The sequence below is a fragment of the Neofelis nebulosa genome, chromosome 10 (genome assembly GCF_028018385.1).
Source record: "Neofelis nebulosa isolate mNeoNeb1 chromosome 10, mNeoNeb1.pri, whole genome shotgun sequence".
Taxonomy (NCBI): domain Eukaryota; kingdom Metazoa; phylum Chordata; class Mammalia; order Carnivora; family Felidae; genus Neofelis; species Neofelis nebulosa.
In genome coordinates this window covers 98493181-98518176 of record NC_080791.1, presented here as the reverse complement: position 1 = coordinate 98518176, position 24996 = coordinate 98493181, and the positions used below count along the sequence as shown (strand labels likewise).

Genomic DNA, 24996 nt, shown 5'->3' with positions numbered 1-24996 from the left:
TGCAAGGGACTCAATCCCACAACCCTGGTATCATGACCTGAGCCCAAATCAAGAGTTGGACGCTCAACTGGCTGAGCCACCCAGTTGTCCCTATTTTGTTATAGCTTAAGGCTCCGTCGAGATTCAAGCTACATACTGAGCTGATGGAGGCTCCAGGTTTGCCTGGTTTAGAGACTTCCTTCAAATGCTTAGACTTATACTTCTCCATCAAAATGGTTCCTGGTCACGCTCATCTGTCACCTGAGGGGACTGAAAGACAAGCAGATTCTAGACTCACCAAGATGGATTGCATCAGGTATTCGGGTGTGGGTCTGAGGATTCTGCGTTTGGGGCAACACTGCAGGCTGAACTCTAACATTTGAGAATTTAGACTTGACGAGGCTCCTGGAGAGCAGGGACGGTCTTTCTCTGAGACATTTCTCAGACATTGGCACAGGGTATGACCCTGAGTAGGGGCACAGAAAGCATTGGTTGATCTTTTTTTTTTTTTTTTTTTTTTTAATTTTTTTCAACGTTTATTTATTTATTTTTGGGACAGAGAGAGACAGAGCATGAACGGGGGAGGGGCAGAGAGAGAGGGAGACACAGAATCGGAAACAGGCTCCAGGCTCCGAGCCATCAGCCCAGAGCCTGACGCGGGGCTCGAACTCACGGACCGCGAGATCGTGACCTGGCTGAAGTCGGACGCTCAACCGACTGTGCCACCCAGGCGCCCCAGCATTGGTTGATCTTGAATGTGAATGAGTTGGGCTCCATCAAGTCCCCTAAGCCTCTACAGGACCAGGTCTCTCCTGGCTCCTGAAAGTCCATGGTCTCCTCTCACATCCCTACCCCCACCCCCATCCCCTACTCTTCGTCTTTTGACGAATATTTAATGATGGGGTCAAACACTCACCAAAAAATAAGAGAAAAAAAAGGGATATAAAACTATGTGCACTGGAAAGATGTTTGTAAAATGTGGCAGAGAAGTCAGTCATCTATAGCAAATAAAAGCCCTACTTAGATAAATCACCCCTACTATTTCCCGGGGTTCTGGGGGACTTAGATCCCGCTAGTGGGGTATGAGCAGGTGTGATGCGTGTGGATTCCAGGAAGCGTCCTTCGAGGGGAAGGAGCTCTCTTTTGTGCTGCTGCTTCTTTCAAGGGCCACCTTGGGCCACTAGAGGAAGGCATGCATTTTGGATGGGGAGCCCCAGGTGGAAGGGGCCTGTGTCCCTGATGGTCACGGGGCTGCTCTACCAGGCTGGGCCACTTACCTCTGGACATCAGTTCCTAGAGAGAGAAATTAACATGTGTTACTTTGGGTTTTCTGTCATTTACAGCTGAAACCACCCTCATCCATGTAGGATGTATTGTTAAGTAGACAAAAAAATTTAAAATAAAAAAAGTTAAAAATAATACGAATCACATGATTCCGATTTTACTGTAAAATGTGTGCTTTCATACATATGAAAGCCTATATGCCTATGTACATAAAAACATGGACAGGAAGGTGAAAAACAAAAATGTTAGCAAGGGTTATTTCAGCGAGGTGAGACTGCAAGGGTTTTTATTTTTCCATGGTCACTTGTTTGCTCATCTGTATTTTCTAACTTTTCCACCACAAAAGTATACTGCTTTTCAGATAAGAAAAAATAATACGTGGTATAAATGGTATGACCCTAATGGGATCCATATGGATCCCAATATAAAAAATGTAGCTTATTCATGATTACACGGGAAAAAAACTGAAGTGTACTAAAGTAAATATTAATGTCAGGGGGGCCTGGGTGGCTCAGTCAGTTAAGCGAAAGACTTGATTTTGGCTCAGGTCATGATCTCTTGGTTCGTGGGTTTGAGCCCCATGTCGGGCTCTGCACTAACAGGGTGGAGTCTGCTTGGAATTCTCTCTCCCCCTCTCTCTGCCCCTCCCCTGCCCATGCTGTTTCTCTTGCTCAAAGTAAATAAATAGACATTAAAACAAAGTAAATATTAACGTCCAAGGGTATGGGAAACTGTCCAAAATACATTGTGAAGGGGGATAAGAGATCATTAAATAATATAATTCTGTTTTTTTGGGTAAAAAGAATAAAATGAACCTAAAGTAAACACAATGTTACATGTCAATTATATTTCAATTAAAAAAGAATAAAAGGACATAAATATATGCTAGAAAAAGGACCCGAAGGAGATTAAGCCAATAGATAAATGATCTGGTTCCAGAGGAGATATTCTGGTGATTCTTACTTTTATCTTTCTACTTTTTGGTATTTCCTGTATTTTCCCCCAATAAGCCCATATTAATCTTATTGACTTAAAAATGTTTGTATTTAGGAGTGCCTGGCTAGCTTGGTGGGTAGAGTGTGTGGTTCTTGATCTCAGGTTGTGAGTTGGAGCAACCGTTGGGTGTAGAGATTATGTAAAAATAAAATCTTAAAAAAATGTTTTTATTTGGGGGCAACTGGGTGGCTCAGTCAGTTGAGTGTCCGACTTTGGCTCAGGTCATGATCTCATGGTTGGTGAGTTCGAGCCCCACATCAGGCTCGTTGGCTATCAGCACAGGGCCTGCTTCAGATCCTCAGTCCTCTTCTTTCTCTGCCCCTTCCCTGCTTGCGTGCTCGTTCTCTCTCTCTCTCAAAAATAAATAAGACACTTAAAAAAATATATAAAAGCGGTGCCTGGGTGGCTCAGTCAGTTAAGCATCCAACTTTGGCTCAGGTCATGATCTCACGGTTTGTGAGTTCAAGTCCCAAGTCAGGCTCTGTGCTGACAGCTCAGAGCCTGGAGCCTGCTTCGGATTCTGTTTCCTTTTCTCTCTGCCCCTCCCCTGCTCGTGCTCTCTCTCAAAAATAAATAAACATTAAAAAAAGTTAAAAAGTATATAAAAAATATTTGTATTTAGAGCAATTTGGGCAATTTTTACAATACAGAAAAAGGTGTTACAAAAACAACAACAACAATAAAACACTCATCCCCACTGCCCGGAATTAAAATGATTCATATTTTGTTATATTTAATTTCTGCCTTTGTTGTTAAGAAACAACGGGTAACAGTAAAGTCCTCTTTATGGATGTCTATCAGGATCATTAAAGAAAATTTAAATTAGAGAGCACTTGCCCTGTCTGGGAAGGCCAGGGTGGAGCTGTGGAAGGGCAGGAGAGAAGCGGCATTCAGGGACTTTTAACTTCCTTCTACCTTCAGCCAAGGGTTTGGCTCCAAGTGCCTATTTCCAGGATGGAGGCGGCCTGGGTGCAAGGATGCCAGGTTTGCCTGGCACTTCCCCTGGAACATAGAGCAGTGGGCAGGGCTGGAAGAGGAGGGTCCCAGGCGAGCACTTCCGTCCTGAGGTCAGTTGGTGCCCAACTGGTGTTTACCAAGAGGGTGGGGCCCCAGTCGCAGGGCTCTGAGGCCTTTGCTCTCAGGGGAGCTGGCCCATGGAAGGCCACAAGGAAAGGGTGGCAAAACCACTGTCTCCTGGGAAGCTCCGAGGCCGGGCCACAGCTGGGAGGATTCTGAGAAACGAGGGCCCCGAAGCTAGGCGGTAAAGTGGTCAGTGGAGGTTAAGGAGAGCCAGAAGGAGGAAGGAGAAAAGGAAGCAGTAGGAGTATTCACACTGACTGCACCTACCATGGGTGGTTATTACCCCCATTTTACAGAGGAGGAAACAAAGGCTCCGAAGGGTTGGGTCACCTGCCTCAGGCCTCATGGCGCCTATCAGTCCGGGCTGAAATTCCGATGACCCCAAGGTTCATGCTCCTCACACCACTCCAGGCTGCATCCAGTGGGACAAGTATGCGGGAGCCATTCTGCAGGGCTCAGAGTCTAGGGTGAGGCTTGCTCTGGAGCAAGGTCATTTGGAAGTTGATTTTCAGGAGCTAGTGGGACCTGGGGATGAAGTGTTCTGAGAGAGCCTGCCCTCACTTGACCTGAGTCCACCATCTGTCTTGGACGCTCAGAGAGGCAAATAAAGTCAGAACTGATTCTGGAGAAGTTTGCCGGTGCCCTTTTTGACTTTGTGGAGACCAAAGGCCTCCAGCCCCGTAGCCAGCTTTCCAGGAAAATATCAGAGCCTCTCCCAGGAACTGAGGTGGGGATGACAGTGGAGCCACCCAGCCCTTCCCACCTCACCTGCCAGGAGAGAGTCCTTCCCCACTCTCCCAGGCCAAGGTGGAGGTTGGGCTCGTGGGTCTACACGTGCCTGTGGGTGCAGGCACACACACACACACACACACACACACACACACACACACGTGCACGCACACAGGTGTTCATACAAGCGCCAGCAGAGGCAGCCTCCTAGTGGACCCCCTTTCCAGGCTTGCCCCTTGTCTCCAATGTTTGGAACAGGCCTGGAGGCCCAGGCTGGGTCATGGACGGGCTCTGCAAGCAATCCATTTCCTTGACTCAAATAAGTGCAGTGCCCTCTTGATGCCAGAGCCACGGGCAGCAAGACTCACATTAAATCATCCTGGAGAGGCTGGAGGCTTCTATCAGATAAAGTTTGTTGAAATTCTGGCTCTGCCACATTTTGGCTGTGGGACCTTGAGCAGTTTTCTCACCTTTTCTGAGGCCTTTATCAAATGGGGATGTTTCTGTTGATGCTGATAACAGACACATACCTCCTCTCCTAATGGCTGGAGGAGTAAGCCCCATGGTGCACAGTTAGTGTCTATGTGTTTTTGCACAGAGCCTGGCATATAGCCAACACCCAGTGACAGCATCTGATACTTGTGTGGCCCTTTGCCTCTCCCAGCTCTAGCACGGTTTAAGGATCCAGTCTTCACTCTGGAGTGGCAGGGGAGGCCCCAAACCCCCACCCCCTTCTTAAGCATTGAGTATTCCCTTGCTCAGGACCTTGTCAACTACCATGTCTCAGGACCAGCTGGAGGAAGAATTGTGGTTGAGTCAGAGGTGCCAGAGAAATAGGTACCAGTCCTTTGGGTGGGGAGAACAGCAGGTGGCCCCTTGATGCACTACCCAGATCCTGCTGCTGCCAGGTTTTACTGCCCCACGCTGGGCAAGACCTCATCTCTTCTGCTCCTGCTCTGCAAAGATCCTCACAGATGGGTCACCAAATCTTCTAGTGCCGCCCAGGCTGTTATTAACAACAACGATGAGTGCTGCTCCCAGTTACTGGCCACCGGCCCTGTGCCAGGTACGGCACTGGGTGTTATTTCACTGGCACCGCAACCGTGGGAAGGGGTACTATGTTTTCCCCACAATGCAGACGAGGACACTGAAATTCAGAAATATTAAGTGACTTGGTCATCAGGGAGGAAGTGGCCCTGAGACTGTGTTGAGACTGGGAAGACCTGAGTGGCAGAATGGATCCTGCTGGGCGGGAAGACTTAACCATCACCAGGGCTCCTGGTCTGGGACCCATGGGGGATCTTGCCAACTAACCTGGCACCCAAGGGGCACCCTGGTGGCCTGGCTGCACGATAGACTTCTACTCTGCCTCATGCTCAGGAGTTTCTTGCCTGCTACAGATTCAGTGTTGAAATCCTAACGCCCATGTGATGGGGTTAGGAGGTGGGGCCTTTGGGAGGAGCTTAGGTCATGAGGGTGGAGCCCTATGAATGGGATCAGGGCCCTTATGAAAGAGACCCCATGGAGTTCCCTGGCCCTTACACCATGTGTGGACAGGGCAAGAAGTTGGCAGTCTGCGACGCAAAAGAGGGCTTTCACCAGAACCTGACATACTGGCACCCTGATCTTGGACATCTGACCTCCAGACCTGTGAGAAATAAATTTCTGTTTATGGGCCACACAGTCTGTGGCATTTTGTTATAGTGGTCCAAACAGGCCAAGACACTGCTGTTCTGCCCAGTGAGACGGCCCCATCCACAGCTGGGGTAGGAGGTGAGGACTCTGACCATCTCCCGGCCCAGACCAGGCAAGGTCTAGTCAGGAGACAGAACCGTCCATGTTCAGTAGCAGGAATGGTTGGAAATGCTGCAAGGGCCTGTGGGAGTGAGGATGCAAAGTAATTAGCGGCAGTGGGGAGCTGCCACAGCCCCTGATGCTGGAGAACCGCAGGGATGAGGGGTTGGTAGAGAGCCCAGGGCTGGGGCTGTCCACCGGAAGCTGGAGCCAAGGAGGGGGCCGTGGTGGGAGATGTTGCCTGAAGCTGGGGGCAGGAGAAACAGACTTCTCTCTTCTTCCCGCCCCGCATCTTCCTCCAGCACCTTTCATTGGGTAAACCTAGTCAGAAGCCAGTTGGCAAGGGAGTCTGGGGTATCTCATTCGCCTTCTGAGATGTTGGGGAGAACAGAGAAAGATAAGCCACAGAAGTGACAACAAACAAACAAAAAACAAGTGAGCAGGATACAGACCTCTCTAAGGTGACGTCCTGCTCCTGTGGCCAGCCCCAACCTGCTGCAGGGCTCCTGCTGGCTAGCAGGTGGGCAGACTCCTGATGCTGATGACTATCCTCCCCGTTAGGAAGAGGACCTCTGCTCACTACTGGTTGGGTCCAGTGGAGCTGGCCACCCTCCTTATATTTGATTGGGCCTGCCTGGTGGTCGTTGCCAGCCTTGCCCTTCACTCCAGCGACTGCGTTCCTCTCTGGTCCTTCTTCCCCATCAGCACTGACCTCACAGGGCTGGGGTCTTCCCCCATGCCCTTCCCCCATGCCTGCCCGAGTCAGAAGACCAGAGAAGATGCTGCCAAATCCCAAAGGTCTCCCACCAAACTCTCTGGTTAAGAACCAGAGGTCAGATCCAGCTCTGTGGCTTATTAACTCCAAGCAAGCAATTTCACCTGTCTAAGCCTCAGTGTGCCTATCCATGACATGGGAGTAGCAACAATACCTACCCGATACCTACCCGCAGAGCTGCTGTGAAGATTAAATGACCTAATCCCAGTAGAGTGCTGAGCATAGTGCACAGCTCTTAGTGAGTGTCCTATAAAGGCAACTTCAAAAAGCACGGGAAGGAAAGCTTGGAGTCACTGAAGACTGGGGAGGAAGAACCTCTTGGTCCTCAAGATCCTGGCTGCCAGGGCCCATTACTGGTCACTTTCCTTGAGATTAATTCTCCCACATTGCAGGGGGCTGGGTAATGAGGCAGCTCTTTCCCCAGTCCCATGGAGCTCTCATGGCTGGAAGGAGGAAATGTTTTGCCTGGAACTGGCCTGCACTCCATTTTGGGCAGCACTAATGGCCACACTAATGGGCACAGGAACTTGAGTGTCCTTGCTGCAGGACCTGCTGAATGTCCGAACATTGCAAGGCCCCCTCCCTGCTGCCTGACAGTTTATCGGGTCTCATCTGGAAGGACGACACTGTGACAGTCCAGACCCTCCCAAGGCCTTTATCTTTTGTGTTTGGGTCAGGAGGTCTAGCAGCCAATCAAAAATGTCTTGTGCTTAGCATAGTAATATAGTATCTTGGGCCTTCAGAGCTTGAAAAGACATCAAACCGAACCCTAGACCGTTAGTGCTGGAAGGGGCCTCCTGTGGAACTACAGGGATTTGAGGCAGGAGCCCAGGGGGAGCTCTAAGTAGACTGTACATGGTTAGCGTTAGATGGGTCTTCAGTCTGAGCACAGAATGACTCCTTCAGAGAAAGCCCCAGGCAGAGCCCGAGCTGGAAAATGTGCTAGATGTATCTAATTCAACCCTCTCATTTTATAGCTGAACCCTCAGCTCCTTGGATAGATGGTTAGTTAAGGGGAGGGGGTGGGGTCTGAGAAGAGTCCATGTGACTATTCTAGATGTTTAGGCTGGGGCAGAGAAAGAGAAATGCTTATAGCTTGTCTGTGAGGTAGTCATTACGGGTAAGAGAGAAAAATAACGACTGGGCATTCGTTCCACAAGTATTTATTGACTTCCGTACGAGGCCCGGCAAAGATAGGAAGAGCAGTACAAGGCTGTAAGGTAAGATGTGACAGAAAGCCAACCCAAGCTGGCTTAGACACAAGGACATTTGTTGGCTCACATAACTGGAAACCCAGAGGTAAGGTGGGTGTTATGGACTGAATTGTGCCCCCATCCCCCAAATTCCATACGTTGAAGGCTTAACCCTCAGTGTGACTGTATTTGCCGATAGGGTCTTTAAGAGGGTAATAAAAGCTAAATAAGGTCATATGGGTGGAGCCCTAATCCAAATAGGACTGGCGTCCTTATAAGAAGAGGAAGAGACACCAGCACTCACTTTCTCCTTGCAAACACAGAGAGAGCTCATGTGAGGACACAGCGAGAAGGTGGCTGTCTACAAGCCAGAAAGACAGGCCTCACCAGAAACCACCCCTGATGGCACTGTGACCTTGGACTTCCAGCCTCCAGAACTGTGAGAAAATAAATTTCTGTTGCTCAAGCCTGGAAGTCTATGATATTTTGTTATGGCAACCCGAGCCAACTAAGATAGTGGGTTCAGAGTTGTTTGGTCCAGAAACCCTGACTCCATTTTCCTGCCATTCTCTCAGCTCTCCCTTCATGTGTAGCCCCATTTTTAGGCTGGTAGCAAGAGGACTGCCATAGTTCTAGGCCCAGCAATGTCCAGAGGAAGAGAGAGAGAGAAGGTTGGTCCATGATGCTCCCTCATAAAAACAAGAGAGCGCTTTCCAGAACCACCCGCCCGCCCCCAATCAAACCTTGCCTTCTATCTCACATCTCACTGGCCCTAAATAGACCAAAAGCCCAGTTTTGAACCAGTCCCTAAGGCCTAGGGAAGCCAGGCCCTGTGTATTTTGTAGAGCAAAGGAAAAGCTGCTGTAACAAGGAGACTCCAAATACAGAAGTGTAAGCAAAAGAGAAATTTATGTCTCTTTCATATCATATAAGAGTTCAGAGAAAAGTCATCCAAGACTGATAGAAGGGTTCCATCATCCTCCAAATGTGGTTTCTCTCGCTAGGTCCAAGGACACTGCTTCAATTTTTATCATCTCCTAGTCAGGGGAAAGGGGTGGGAAGGGCCAGGGAAAAAAGCACAAGCTCAATCCTTTTGAGAGCACAGTTTAGAAGTGGTAGGATCATTTCTGCTCACAGTCTGTTAGTGAGAACTTAGACTCAAGGCTGCATCAAACTACAAGGGAAGCTGGGAAATGTAGTTCTTACAAGGCAGCCATCGGCTTGGCCAAGAATCAGGAGTTCTGTTATTAAAGAAGGGGACTGTTGACATAGGGGAAAGCAGAAAAGCCTCTACTGCACACAAATTAGTTTAGACCCAAGTTTTGGAACCAATTCTCAGAAAGGATGTTAGGCCTATCCCAATGGAGCTGGGCATGGGCTCAGCTTCCTCTCAGGCACATGGGCTTTCTTAAGCCACTGTACTCTGGGTCTGTTGGTTAGAGCAGCATAGCCTGTACCCTAAATAATACACTGTGCCTTGCATTTCTTTGGCCTCTTTTAGGAAGGGAGAGAATGGGTGTTGGGTAATCAACCAGTAGTGAACACTTACGTGACCTGCCTTTGAGGCCCTCTGTCTCTGGGGGGCAGGGACGTCTTTAAACAGATAACTACGGGTCAACATGACAAATGGTAAACTAGCAGCTATATATAGATCTCAATGAAAACAGAGGGAAGAATTAAGAGAAGGCTTCTAAGAAGGGATAGGAGAGTGTAATGAGTTCATTTTGTCTAAGCCTCAGAGGATAGGTGGGAATTCCCCAAATGATTTTGGTTGGGGAAGGACATTTCAGACAAAGAGAACAGCAGAATCACAGCGCTGTGGGGGCCCATGGGGTGTGGCTGGTGGTGTGGAGAGTGGCTGGAGAGTTGGGGGTGGGGTGGGAGGTACACTGGGGACAGTGCATAAAGAGTACCTGGAAGTCACGGGGAGGAAGCAGCCTGTCTGAGAGGCCTCTGGAAGCCGCACAGAGTGTTTTAACCCAGCAGAAACATGGTCTTTGTCTCTTTCTCCGAGGTAGAGACTTGAGGATGACTAGTTAGGAAGCTATTTCACAAATCCAGCTGAGTAATGGAGAGGGCCTGCATCAGCGTTGTGGTGCTGGGAATGGAGACAAGGAGCTGGTTTGCAGAGATTCTGGTGGTAGAGCTCACAGAACTTGGTAGCGGGGTGAGTGAGGGGGTTGAGTGAGAACAAGGCGGGATTAGATTTGACCCTAAGTTTATACGCTTGTGCTAGAAATCTGGAGAAGGAGGATAAGAAAAGCAAGTTTGGGGGTGAGAGGAGAGAATGACTGGTCCATCACACTGTCCGAAGCCTGGTCTATGACAGGCTTCTTTGGGTTCCTTGAATACACGACATTTCTCTCTTAACTCAGGGCTTCTGAATACTCTGTCCCTATTTCGCCAAACATTCCCTCGCTCTCATCGCCAACTGGCTAACTCCTCATTCCCTCCAAGAGTCCTTCTTGACCCCCTGACCTAGGTGAAAAACCCTCTTTGATTTTCTTATAGTACCCCATTTCTTCTCTCTATGTGCCTCTCACTCAGGGTTGTTTAATTTCTGTCTTCCCTGACTCAGCCTGTCATTTCCATGAGGACAGGGGCCATGTCTGCCTTGTTTGTCACTTTATTCTCAACACCTCATATAGTGCCCGGCACACAGTAGACACTCATGCTGGGCTTGAAGTATTCACCAGTTGTCATTGGAAAGAGGAGTTGGCCAACAGTTTTTATCAGGGTCCATTCAGATGCAAGGCAATGAGGCTACCATGGGGGACAGGTGATGTGATCCTTTCATAGACCTGGATCACTCTAGACCAGTGGTTCTCAACCAGGGGCAATTTTTGTCTCCCAAGGACATTTGGCATGTCTAGAGACATTTTTGGTAGTCACGACTGCGTGTGTGTGTGTGTGTGTGTGTGTGCGCGTGCTCACGTGCGCGCATTGCTGGCATCTAGAGGGTAGAGGCCAGGGATCTTACTAAACATTCTACAATGTTACAAGAAAGCCCCCCACAATTAAGACTTATGCAGCCCAACATGCCAACAGTGCTGACGCTGAGAAATCCTGCTCTAGGGACTGGTGAGCCAACTGGATGGTTAAGTTCCCATTTGGCCTGCTGGTTGCTATGGCCCAACTGAATGAGAGCAAGAGAAGCTTAGCGGCTGTCACAAGAAATATGGACTTGTGATGTACAGCCAGGAACCACCTTGGATCAGGCCTCAGTCAAAGGCCCCAAAAACCTTGGGCAGTTTCCCCTTAACTGAACTCCCTCCCGGCCATAAGCCCAGCAGACCAGCCTGGCACTCGCCCCTCTCTGACTCACTCCATTGGGTTTCTCTTGCTCTTTGGTGGAAGCGGCCACCACACTCTCTTCCCACCCCATCTGCCTCACTGATTATTTTCAGCTTGGCTTGCAGAGGCTCAACGCTACAATTACACCCCAACCTCAATGGCTCCTTCTGAAAATAACATTTGGGTCGAAGAAAACCTCAGTCTGGTGGGCTGGATTTTATACTAAACAGTTAAAGAGTGGGTGTGGGCATAGGGGTGGGAGTGGGGGGGGGGGACAAGGGAGTGGTACAATTAGAAGAAGAATCTGGAAGGAGGGGAAGGAAGAGGAAGTGAAGAGAGGAAAGGGGTGGTGGTGGTAAGGGCTGTTGCAGAAAGAAAATATACCTCCTGGACAGGGGTCAGCCATCTTTTAGAAGTCTTATGCCAAGTCTTCATTTATGCCTCTAATTGAAGGTTTTGTTTCTGAAATAACTTGCCCCCACCCCCAATCACTGAAGCCTGGGAAATTCATGTCTGCCTGGGGCCAGAAGAATTAGTCTATGGGCATACCAATCTTTATCCAAGCTAGTGACCAGATTTTCCAACCCCAAAATAGGAGCCACATGGTTTGACATAGGATTTTTGTTCTCTTTCCACGTGAGAATAGCAGTCTGGGAAATGTAGTTTCATGATGCTGGTAGGTGGAATTTCTAAGTTCCATGGTCAGTGGAGAAGAGTGGCTAGGACCTTTAAAGTAGAGATTCTCATGGATATCAGAGATTTATGGGTTGTTTTCATTCAGAGAAGAGAAGGAAACGGTAGAAAGAACCTCTGTCCCACCCTGGGAGTGGGGCGGGGGGGGGGGGGGGGGGAGGGTGTGGGGGCGGGAGGGAGGAGATGTAAGGGGTGAGGAAAGAAAAAACTTGGACGCACCTTTTGAATTCCAAAGGAGGCAGACAGATTTTAAAAGGCTGTATGAGGTGAGATCTGGGAAAATAGGAAAGAGTTCCACACAGTAGTTAAAAGCTCAGTTCTGGAGTCAGACTGACTTAGGTTCAAATCCAGACTATACTAGCCACCTGGGTGATCTCCAGCAGTAACTTAGCTTTTTTGGATAGGCCAGCAGTACAGGCTCTAGAGTGAGACTAGTGGAGTTTGCATCTGGGCTCTGTGATATTAGGCAAGTTATTTAACCTCTCTGTGCCTCACACTTTGCCTTTGTAAAATGTAAACCAACTCACCTTCTAAGGTGTCATAAGGATTTAGAATAAAGTGCCTGAGACATTGGCAATCACTCAACATATGTTAGTTATTATTATCACCTCTGGAGTTTTCCTCCAAACACAGTAGGCAAGAAACTTTAAGCTAACATACACATCTCTTTTTATTTGAATAGTTATGAATTTACTTTCAAGTGTATTAAAATAGATGACTAACATATCAAAGGTGTGATCTCGCTAATGTTATCGCTTAGGGCAAGGCTATGTGGAAAAAGGGAATCGATTTAAAGCTAATTTAGAGAATAAGGAAAGTTAATAAAATAAGTCAATTAAGATATATAATATAGATGGAACGCGGGTATGAAAGAAAACCATGCAGGCAATACCTGAATTGCTGAAAAAAATGGGAAAATAATCCACGATGCCTTCTGCTAATAAAACCTTTTAAGGCTCTTGGGTGGAGAAATGAGGCAGGGAAGATATCGATCAAGACGTTATCATACGAACGAACGTTACCTCTTTCCCCCTCTGTGACCACTGTTCTTCCCTTTTTAAGAAATTGGTAGGAGGGCACAGACAAGCGAGGCCGGACGCCCTAACGAGATCCTGTAACCCGGATTAACTGTGGCTTGGGGGGTTTGGGGAAAGGAAGGCACAATCCAAAGGCCCAGCTCTGGAAACCGAAAGCCAACTCCCCAACTTCTCTCTCCCGTCGCGTTTAGGGCGATTCGGGCCTCTCTGATTTTTTTTGGATCACTGGGTCAATCAGTCAGCCAATGCCTCGGGAGAAGTTTAATTAAACTCAGATCACCGGCGCGAGCTGCCAAAGGCCTCCCAGCCCGCCCGCGCCCCGCCCCTGCCCGCGCCGTTCAGCGCCCCCCCCCCCCCCCCCCCCCGCACATCTGGTGAAAAGCTTCTCCCCAGCCCGGCCCGGCGGGGCCGCAGTCCGCGCATGCGCGTCGGCGGGGCGCCCAGCGCCCCGCGGCAGGCTCCGCTCCCAGAAGCGAGCGTTGCAAACTGTTGCATCAGACGGCAAGCAGCCGCCCGGCCGCCAGGGTTTCTAGGAAGATAGGAAGGGTTTGAGATCCTCTGTGGTCGAATGGGAGCGTTGGCTGTCACTCACGGTGTTTACACGCTGGTAACACAATCCCCTGAAACCTCAAGCTTGCGCCAGTCCGGGGAGGGCCTTAGCCACAGGTGAAATTCTCTGAACTCCGCCGCTTCTGCCCCCACCCCACCGCCCCAGGCTGGACCAAGTGAATTGGACTCGGTCTGCTTTATTAATGGCATGGGCCCTAAAGGAATGAGCTGGGTTTGATTTCTCTTCCCAAGTACAAGAATGCCCCTGAGGAATTTCTCACTCTGTGAAAGCGCAAAACTAATTTCCCCAGACAGGCGCTGTTGCCGGTTCCCAAAAGGGCTTGGAAAGATCCCAGCAGGAATGCTCAGTGGTTCCAAATCTCTTCACCCGAGCCGCTGGATATGCAGACACTGACCACCAAGAACTTCTTGGTAGGTGGACACACGTCCTTCCCAGACAGGCCTTCTTTTTAGAGTATCTCAGGCCCCCATGTTATGGAGATTTTGGAATCAGCCAGAGAATGCACAACCACGAACTCATACAGACACAGCACAAATGTAACAGTTCTCTAGATTCAAGTGGCTCTGCAACTCAGGTAAGGGAAAAGTTTTCCTCACTACTCTCCTTAATTCTTCTGGTCTCTGGGCCTCTGCCTTCCTCCAGGGGAGGGAAAATGATGCTGTAGCTAGCAGGGATGGGACAGTCTTGAGGGCTGGGATATTCAAAAAGAATGAATATAATTTGGAATCTACTCTCTACAGGGACTTCCAGGGACATAATCAGAATCCTACAGTTCAAACTCTCTCCTTTAAAAAAATTTTTTTGGAATGGGTGACAACCAAGTCATTGAGTATTAATTAATGAATGTCCCCAAAAGACAAAAACCAACAATGCACCTTAAGCATTCTGTCATAACTATGATGTTGACATTGAAAATCGATTCCATTTGAATAATCTGGAAAGCTGAAACAAGGCTAGTGTTCTTCTTTCCCCTCATTATTATGAATCACTCAATCCCAAGATTCAATAACAAAATGACCTGAAAGACTCGTAGCATTATCCAACATATCCACCGCTTGCCAGACAGTCACTGTGGTTTGTTTAAGCCAAGATTTTCCTTTGAACAGTGGGGTATTATGGGACTGTAGGATTTTTTCATTGTAATAGATGCTTCATAAATATGGCCCAAGCTATTAAGGTTGTCAACAATGATCATACGAACTGAAGGCATGACAAGTGCTAGACCTGGAGCCTTTTCAGGCTCTGCCTCTGAGGGTGTATGTCGGGACCCAGACCTTCTGCCAAATGGATGTCACCAAGGTGGTATCCTGAGGTCACAGGGTGTGGTCTCCTGGAGCTGCCAGGAGCTACCAGAATGTCAGATATGTCTGAGCAGTTGTCCCACTTGGAGAAGCAAGTCATTTACTATTGTGGGGCCTCTCCAGGCACGCAAGTTGTAGCCATGAGGTCAGGAGCCAGGTGGGAAGTGGAGAAAGTGAGCTCATGAGCTCATGTTGGGTTCTCTGCTGTACCAGTAGCACTTACGTATAGTGGGTTCTCAATGCATGTTTGTAGAATGAATGCACAGAAAAAATGAGGGAAGCAGCAGAGAGAGATAAGGTCAAAGAAGTCCAAGAATTTTGCAACAGGCAGCCTGGGATGTCCAGGGCTTGTTTGTGTTGGGCATGGGGGAACCCTTCTAGTTCAAAGATAATAGGGCAAGAGAATCAGAACTGTGAAGTGACAGTCTCCTGAGGTCCCTTCTGCCTTGGTTTCCCTGCTTTTCCAAACAGGGAAACCAAGCTGGTGATTCCAGAGCTGAGCAGTCATTCTGTTTAACCAAGACTAGTGACATCATCATCAATAACAATTGCCTCACCTTGACTGAATTCCCAGAGCAAACTTCTGGGAAAGTAAGGAGTCTGGGGGAAGGTGTGTGACTAAGATCCAGGGGACAGGAAAATCCCTTAGAAGCCACACTCTAAAACCATAAGCAAAGTGGTGGCCCAGATGGTTAGATGATGCAGACATAAGCCAAAAGTGTGATTCGTTTTCCACATTTCATGAGCACTCACCGATTCTAGGCACTATACCGAGCCCAAACCCAGACAAAGCTCCCGTTCTAAGGGCTTATGATCTAAGTTCCTTGTGGAAAGTCTGTCTTTCAAATGTTTAAAGCACCTCATTTAATCCTCATTTCCCCTTCAAGTCATGTACCTCCTTCCTGAGAAACCCACCAAGTTTGAAGTGTGTAGCTGGCCTTCCTTCTGTTTTTGTGATTTATGTGCCAATTTAAAGGGTGGGGAGAGCCACATTAATTTAAAAATAAAACACAAATAGCCATATGAGTCTTGGTTAAAGTAAAAACCACAGAAGGCATTTTTTTTTCCTCTCATATTTTTCAGATTTTCCTAGAACCACCTTTATTTCCTCAGAGCCCAGTCATAGAAAGTGAGTGGGCCTCTCAGGATGCTTTTCCAAGCAAAAGTGAAAACCCTCATTCCTGTTCTCCTCTGCCTGCCCTTTTAGCTTTTGTTTTTTCTTTTTTTAGACACTTGAGTCCCAAACTGGGCTCACAAAGCAATCGAAGCCCCTAATTCACCTGTGTGTAGTATTGCTAAGCACTCTTGGAGCAGATTTTGGTTTGCTGTTGCTTGGTTTGCATCTTACCTCTTCTGTTCAGTTGGATCAGCTGATGGGAACATGGCTTTATAGTTAGGTCTTCCTGGGGGTGCCTGGCTGGCTCAGTCGGTAGAGCATGTACCTCTTGATGTCAAGGTTGTGAGTTCAAGCCCCACACTGGTATGGAGCCTACTTAAGTAAAACAAAAAAAAATTTTTTTTTTGAATAATAAAGTTAGATCCTCCTAGTGGATTCCCAGCATTGCCGTTGTGGCCTCTTTTATCAAAAGAATAATGATGCACTCCTCTGGGCTGTAGTGAGGATTGAGGAGTCAAGACACAGGAAGGGCTCAGCACAAAACAAGCTCTCAAGACACTGTAGCTATTAAAAAATATAGATCCTTTCATCAATCTGCTCCTTCCTTAACCAAGCCCCTCCTCCTGTTTCGGAGAAGAAAATTAGTTATCTATTCCGAGATGGTTTATCTCCATTTTACCTCACCAAAGGGGCCAGGAGAAGGGGAGACAAAGCCGAGTATGACTTGCAAACACCTGAGGTTTTTAATGGAATGGGATCAGTGTTCTAGCCTTTCAGCGAGAGGTAACTAAATCAATGGCGCAGGGACTGGGGAAGACTTGAAAACCCATGGTGGGATGGCAGGACCACAGAAAACGGGGATTAGTCAGGAAAAGCGGGCCCTGGGCTGAGATGAGGGGTCAGAGGGGGGCCAGACGCCAGGAAGAAGGGGTTCCCACTTGGGGCGTTCCGAGTCCAGGCATCCGCAGGCGGAGGCTGCAGGCCTCGGGGTCTGGTGACCATGGGACCCGAGGCGCGTGCGACAGCGCCCTCTGCCGGCCGCGCAGAGCAAGCCGCCAGCCCCGCCGCTCTGCAGGTGGGACCAGGGATCCCTCCCGCTGCCTCCGCCCCCGCTCCATCCCTTCTGTGGACCGCGCGGCCAGGTCCCGACCGGATTCCGGGAGACGCGTCCCTATCTGACGCCTGCGGGCTGAGCAGAGACGATGCTCCGAAACATCCGATTCACCCGGGGATCGGAGGCCGCGGGAACCCACCCATACCCCGCAGAGGCTGCGCCTCTTGGGACCCGGGGCCAAAGCCTGCTGGGCTGTCGGAGGTGGTTTGGAAGTGGCATCGCCTATGGCCAAGACCGCGGGTTCTGCGAACAGAGAGGAGCCCTGGGTTCGCTTTCTGCCGCATCCATTTTCCAGCTAGGTGACCTTGGGCAAGGTACTTAAATTTCCATGTGCCTTAATTTCCTCATCTTTAAGATGGAGAGATTGATCCCGACCTTATGGGTTGACATGAGGATTACATGGGATCAGACAGCCTGGGTTGGAATTTTGGCACTGACATCAGCTAGCTGTGTGCCTGGGGCAAATGACTTAACCTCTCTGTGCCCCAGTTTCCTTAAAATAGGGATAATAACGGTACTTACCTCCGAGGGTTGTTGCCTGCAAAGCGCTTAACACAGTGCCTGGCACAGAGTAAGCGCTCAATAAATGGTGGCTCTTATGGTTGTTGTCGTTATTACTGTTCTTAAGAGCGCTGAGCACAAGAGCAGAACTCTAGCGGGCTGCTATTATTAGTCTCTTTCTTGGGTCCGGCTATTTCTTTCCGGGCATTGTTAAACTCTTTTACCATGAGCTCGCGTCCTTATCAGTAGCCGAAGGACAGCCGGCCTTCCTGAGATTGGAAAATCGAGGTTCCCCTGGAGGAGGGCCAAGGACGCGACCGCGGGCTGCAAGGACCGGGACCTCCCCGGGGGACACCCGCGCCAAGCCGCCTCCGCCCGTGCCTCCATTAGCGCGCGTCAGAGCCGCAGTGACGTCGCCAGGTCCCGGCGGTGGGGAGGCGCGGCGCGGGGAGGCGCGGCCTGGGCACGCGGGGAGCCTGGGATGCCGGGGGTGGCCGGGGTGCAGGAGACGTCCGGCGCCTCGCGGTGCTCTGCTGTCCTCGGCCGCTGCGGCCGAGGCAGCCCTAGGAGCTGTGGGAAGTCCGCGGCTCTGGTCGCCTGTCCCCCCCGCCCGCCAGCGCGCCCGCGCCCTGCGCTCTCGGGCTCCGCCTGCACCCCGCGGGGGAGGCCGGCGAGGCCAACTCCGGGCCCGCCCAGCCCGCGCGGGGCTGGTCTCCCGGCGGCCACTCAGCGTCTGCGCGGTCCTCCCCCCTCCCCCTCTTCTCTTCCCCCAGCCCGCCCCAGTCCCATTCCTTGTCGTCACCCCCCCCCGCCCCCCCCCAGACCTGCTCACTTTCGTCTTCCTCTGCCCTCCTTCTGGACCAACTCATTGGCTGTGAGTGGTCAGTAAACGCCCGCAGGAGGCGCCTCCTGCTCCCAGCTGGCGGGAGCCCTTGGCGCACCCTTTCTGCTGCTCATAGGACAGTTCCACTTGGTGTGCCCTGCACGCACTTGCCCCTATTATTGTCCATGTTGGCGGTGGCCACCCAGCCATCGTCCTAGATGTCTCGCCTTCCCTCCTAAATACTTCTTGGGGCACCCCTCACTTCTTCCAGGATGGATGGCTTTCTAGTTCCAGCCATCCTGGTTTAGGCTATTAGCATATTTCTCTCAAAGATCTGCTTGTCTGCACCCCAGCCTCCTTCAGATCCATCCTTCACACACTGTTAGAGCAAGCCACCTACACCCATGTCTGGCCATGCCTCTCTTGGTTTGAGGCTGCCCAGCCTGGGACCTCAAGCCTTCTGTGTTCATGGCCATTTCCTAACACCTCTGGAGCTAGTCCTGAGTGTATGACCTAGGCGGGACCATGCTGTGGAAGGTCCTCGGGGTCTTTTTATTGCTGTTTGGCCCTCTTCAGGGAATTTGCACCTCACTCCCTCCTCCTCCTCTTTCTCCAATTGGCTTCCTCTTACTCATTCTCCACAACTCAAGATATGAGTCATCTCTGACATGAATGCTTTCCCTGTTCTGCTATCTAGCTAAGAGAAGTCTCTCTGGGCCCCAATGCTTTCCGTCCTTGCTGCTTTCCTCATAGGGTAAAAACCTGATCTTCAAGATATCCTATGAGGCTCTGCATGGTCTGTGCACCACCCCCCCCCCCCCCCGCCCCAACTCCAGCCCCCTTTCCCCTCTGCTCTGGCCACAGAACTGGGGGTCTCAGTTCCCAGTCTCTGTGCTCACCCTCCCACCCCAGGGTCTTTGCACAGCTTGTTTTCTCCGCCTGGTACACCTTTCTGCCCTTCCTCACCTATTCAGTTTTGGGCTGTCATCCTAAGTAAGCATCATGTCAGTTGAGACCCCTCCCCCAACCCCACCTCCAATTCAATTCTCTGATAGATCAAAGCACATAAAAAACTACAGAGAGTAATATTATTAACACCTATTTATTCCGCACCCATCCCATGCCCCTCCAGTCTTTGCCAAAGCTTAACATTTGCCACGATTTCTTCAGACCTTTTTTTTAAGAACATAAAACATCTTTCAATATAGAGCCCTCTGAACCCATGTCTGTCTCTCTCCTAAGGTAACCACTCTCCTGCACTGGGATATGTCATGTTCCTATACATGCTTTTGTATTTTTACTATATATGTTTGTGCCTATAAACACTTTATAGAATTGTCTGGCATGTTTGCAAACTTTGGAGAAGTGGCATTATACTGACTATATCATTGTGCAACTTGCTTTTTTCACTCAGCTTAGGATTTCAAAATGCATTCACATTGATTCATGGAGTTCTAGATCATACATTTTCACTGCTCGTTAGGGTCCCATTGTATGAGTTCACCGCACTTTATTCACCCATCTTTTTCTGAAGGACATTTAGCTCATTGTCGCTTTTATGTTGTTAGAAACAATGCTACAATGCATGTTTGTTATACCTATCCCCTTGAGAGAAAGGGAGCCATCGGGTAGATACTTGTGTGTGAAATTGCTGGACTTGGGTCACGTGAATTGGCAGCTTTACCTAGCGTGGCTGAACGGTTTTTCAAAGTGGTTGTACCAATTTACACTTTGATAGCAATATGTAACTTGGAGTTCCCGTGCTTGGCATCCTCAACAACACTTGGTAATGTCAGACTTTAAAAATTTTGCCCAGCTGGTGGGTATAAAATGGTATTTCAGTGTTTTAATTTGCAACTCCCTGTTTACAAGAGAGACGAAGCATACTTTCCTTTGTTTATTGTTCATTTGCCGTTCATCTTTTAAAAATTGCCCTTGGTTTGACAATGCTTCTATTGCATTATCTCTTATTACATGTGGGAACTCTTTATATGTTCTGGATACTAATCCTCGGTCAGGTTGTCGTCCATCTGGTGTCTTCTACTCCACTCAAGTACAGTTTAAATCTGTGTGATTATTTGATTAATGTCTGACTTTCCCACTAGACTATAAGCTCCATGAGAAAAGGGACTATCCCCTGTGACTAGTGCAGTGTTTAAGACATAGCAGCAACTCAATAAATACTTCTGGACTGAATTGCATTGACATTATTTGTCTTTTTATGTGCTTCCGCTCTGCCCTCACCCTCAACCATTCACGAGGCTATAAATTCCTTGGGAGCAGGAATCTGGGGCTATTTTCTTCATCTTCGTATCTCCATCTTTGTGTCTATCAGAACCCAACACCTCTAGCACAAAGCATATATCCTGTCATTTTTGCTTAATTAATTTTATTTGAGCTTTGTCTTTCCTTTTTCCTCAACCTTTTATCTCCAAGCCCAGTCATATATTATCTATAAAATGAATGACTAATAAAAACTTCCTCAGGTGTTTGTGAAAATCCCATGGTATAATGTATGCCGGTAAGAAGAACAATGCTTAGCATACAGTCGGTGCTCAATAAGTGGTGACGTCTGTTGTTCCCACAACAATCATTTGGGCGAATAAAGATACCCTCTGTTTAATTTTAACAGACAGAATTCTTTCAGAGAGAGAATAAAAGTGAACTTCCTGAAGATCTGGTGAGCGTTTTTTTTTTTCCTTTATTGGCATTTGACCCATTATATAAGGCTCAGTCCCAACATGATCTCTGAAAAGCATCAAATATCATTCTTCTCCTTCTCTTTTATAAATTCCAGACATATCAAAGGCATATGAACCATACATAGAATTCAAACCTTTAAGTGGAAACATATAAAGGCCAATTTCACGTCTTTGGCCAGAAGTCAGAGAGCAGAAAGGAGGTCTGTCAATGATACCAGGGGTGGGACTTAGTGGCTGCAGTCAGGGACAAAAGGAGAATTCTTACATCTGTTTCCTACATCTGCCATTGATTGTGTGACCTTTGATCTATTTATAAAATGAAGACAATAATTCTTGCTTTTTCTGGACGTTGAACTTCATTAATTACTCATTTAAAAATGCTTTGAGATCCTCAACATGAAAGGCAGTTTGGCTATATTTAAATCGTGCTCCCAAGAGGTAAATGACCCAGCAACATCTGTCCGTGCAACACAGGAATATGATCTCTATTTTACCAGAAAGTGAGGCCCGGGAAGGTGGATTTGTGTGCCTGAAGTTGTAAGCTGCCGACAGACGGAGGGTGGGGGGGACCCCCCTCCATCTCCGGCCCCAAGCTTGAAGGAACGAGAAATCTCAGGGCAGCCTTATTTGATCAAGATGTCATACTCCGCCGAGGCCCGTCATCTCTAGGGTTTCATCTCTGCCTGAGGAAAGCAGGTGTCTGCACTGGGCCGACTGCAACGTGAGCTCACCAGAGAGAACAATTAGAGCCACAGTGACCGCTGGCGGCGGCCTCTCCCCAGAAGGCCCCAAAGGAACTTTGCTGAGGGATGTAACAGAAGAAGGTGGGCTGAATCCAGAAGGCAGTGTAGGCAGGGCCCCTGTGGAGCCTGACCTTCTCCTCAACTCTGAGGTCTGGGAGAGGGACCTGAAGGCCCGGAGAGGGCTGAGATCCCTGTCTGACAACTCCGTGTGGTAGCATCTGGGGGTTACGTGGCTGTTGGAACTGGCAGTGACACGTTGCAATTGTCTGAAGAGAGAGCCCTGGAACCAGAACACCGGGCTTTAAAATCCAGCTGCAAAACTTACTCGCTGTGCGACTTGGCCACTAAACCTCTCGGAGCCTCAGCGCCTCACCCGTGGGTAGGAACTGATGACCGCACCCACAAACACCAACCTGTCGGAATTGGTGGGAAGATCAAGAAAGAAAAAGCATGGGACACCACACCACTGAGGAATGGGTTAAGTCAATCCTTGTTAAGAAGATTAAAACACTAAAAACCCACTCTCTTAAAAGATTTTTTTCTCTCTATTCTTAAGGTCATACGCGTACATGATTTAAAAAACAAACAAACAAACAAAAGCAACCCCAAACCAAAACAGCCTGAGAGAGAGTACAGTGAAAAATGAGCATCTCTGCCATTGGAACTTCTTGTCACCCATTTCCCCTCCCGTGGTGGCAATAAATATTCAGTAATGTTACCAGATTCTGGTGTATCTTTCCAGAGATAGCCTGTGCACATATGAAGATCTATGTGGATTTGAAACTGTGCCTCCTTTTGACACAGATAACATGCTATCTACACTCTTCGTGTACTTTGCATTTTATTCCCCACTAAACAATGTTCCTTGAAATGAATTCCATATGAGTATGTAAAGAGGCACCTGTCTTTTTTCTTTTTTTACAGGTTTTGTTTTTAAGGAATCTCTATACCCTACATGGGGCTCAAACTCACAACCTCGAGATCAAGAGTCGCATGCTCCACCGACTGGGCCAGCCAGGCGCCCCTGAGGCCCCTTTCTTTTAAGCCTGCACAGTATTACACTGCATTTATTTAGCTAGTTCTCTGCAGACAGACGTTTCGGTCTGTATTAGTTTCCTCTTGCTGCTGTAACAAGTCACCACAAATTTGGTGGCTTAAAACAACAGAACTCTGTTATCTTCCAGTTCTGTAGATCAGAAGCCTGAAATGGTTCTTGCTGGGCTAAGTTCAAGGTGTTGGTAGGATTACCTTCCCTCTGGAGACTTTAGGGAAGCATCAGTTTCCTTGCTCTTTCTAGCTTCTAGAGACCACTTGGATTCCTTGACTTGTGTCTCCTTCCTCCATGTTCAAAGCTAGCAACCGTAGGTTGAGTTTTTTCTCAAATCACCCGATTCTCACTCTCCTTTTCTGCTACGCTCCTTTGTTTCTGAGGACCCTTGTTATGATATTGAGCTAAATCAGGTAATCTCCCTATTTTAAGGTCAGCTGTTTAGTAATCTTAATTCCATCTGTAACTTTAATTCCCTTTGCCATGAGTATTCACAGGTTCTGGGGATTGGAATATGGAATTTTGGGGGGCCGTTAGTCTGTCTGCCACAAGGCTATTTCCTGTCTTTTGCCATTACAAACAGAAGAGATGAATGTCTTGTATAAATGTCATTTCCTACCTGTGAGTATGTGTGTGAGATAAAGTCTGAGAAGTGGACTATCTGTGTAAAAGGACATGTGTTTTAAAATTTTTTGGAAAGTATTGTCAAATTTCATTCCAAAGGGATTGTACCAACTTACATACCTACCACCAATGTATTTGTACAAGTTAAAAAAAAAAATTAGTAGCTTTTTTTTTTTTTTTTTTTAGAGAAGTTTTAGGTTTACAGAAAAAATGGACGGGAAAGTAATGAGTTCCCACATCCCTCCCTCCCTCTCCCATAGTTTCCCCTCTTATTTACATGCTGTATTAATGTGGCGTATTTGTTATAATTGATGAACCAATGCTGATACTTATTATCACACAAAGTCCATACTTTATTTACATTAGGGTTCACTCTGTCCTACATTCTATGGGTTTGGATAAATGTATAATACAGGTATCCACACTGTAGTATCATACAAAGTAGTTTCACTGACCTAAAAACCCTCTGTGCTCCATCTGGTCGTCCTTTCCTCTCTTTTGCCCTCAACCCCTAGCAAACAGTGATATTTTGACTGTCTCCATAGTTTTGCCTTTTCTAGGATGTCATATAATTGGAATCATAATCCTTTTCAGGTGGGCTTCTCTCACCTAGCAATATGCGTTTAAGATTCCTTTGTGTCTTTTTGTGACTTGATGGTTCATTTCTTTTTATTGCTAAATAATATTCCATTGTATGGATATACCACAGGTTGTTTATCCATTCACTTATTGAAAGACATCTTGGTTGCTTCTGAGATTTGGCAATTATGAATAAAGTTGCTATACTTGAAGAATGCAGGGGTTAGGGGAGCAGATCCCTGCACAGCTGAAAATCTGAGTATAACTTTTGACTCCCTCAAAATTTAACTACTAATAGCCTGCTATTGATCTTACCGATAACATAGTCAGATTAACACATATTTTGTGTATGTATGATATGTGTATTTTTACAGTAAAGTAAGCTAGAGAAAAGAAAATGTTATTAAGAAAATGATATGGGGGCACCTGGGTGGCTCAGTCGGTTGAGCATCTGACTTCAGCTCAGGTCATGATCTCACGGTCCGTGAGTTCGAGCCCCGCGTCGGGCTCTGTGCTGACAGCTCGGAGCCTGGAGCCTGCTTCAGATTCTGTGTTTCTCTCTACCTTCCCACACTGTCTCTGTGGGAAGAGAAACCTTCCCACTCTGTCTCTGTCTCTGTGTCTCTTTCCCTCTTTCAAAAATAAATTTAAAAAAATTAAAAACATTTTTAAATAAAGAAAAAATAAAAAGAAAATCATATGGGGGCACCTGGCTAGCATGGTCGGTGGAGCATGTGGCTTTTGATCTGGGGGTTGTGAGTTAGAGCCCAACACTGGGTGTGGAAATTACTTAAAACTAAAGTCTTTAAAAAAAGAGAAAAAAAATCATATGGAAGAGAAAATACATTTACAGTACTGTACTATATTTATATTTAAAAAATCCACATCTAAGTGGACCCATGCAGTTCAAACCTGTATTGTCCAAGGGTCAACTGTAAACATCTATGTGCAGATTTTTTTAAGTTTATTTTGCTATTTTATGAGAGGGACGGGAGGGACAGAGAGAGGGAGAGAGAGAG

At 47.9% G+C, this 24996-nt stretch overlaps 2 long non-coding RNA genes across 5 annotated transcripts in view; one reads left to right on the top strand and one right to left on the bottom strand.

The window, feature by feature from the left end:
- Nucleotides 1-851: 851 nt before the first annotated feature.
- Nucleotides 852-18089, bottom strand: LOC131487786 (uncharacterized). Of its 2 annotated transcripts, none has more exons than XR_009249965.1 (3): nt 17480-18089; nt 16075-16215; nt 852-1272 (listed from the first exon to the last, which is right to left on the bottom strand). It is a non-coding gene; the product is annotated as an uncharacterized LOC131487786 (long non-coding RNA). The 2 variants fall into 2 exon arrangements; XR_009249964.1 differs by lacking the exon at nt 852-1272 and adding an exon at nt 13248-13383 and having other exon boundaries at nt 17480-18084.
- The window catches only part of LOC131487787 (uncharacterized), a 73245-nt gene continuing 61628 nt past the window's right edge, over nt 13380-24996 (top strand). For all 3 annotated transcript variants that reach the window (XR_009249966.1, XR_009249968.1, XR_009249967.1), the window contains exon 1: nt 13380-13999. This is a non-coding gene — a long non-coding RNA (uncharacterized LOC131487787). The remainder of the gene's footprint in view (nt 14000-24996) is intronic.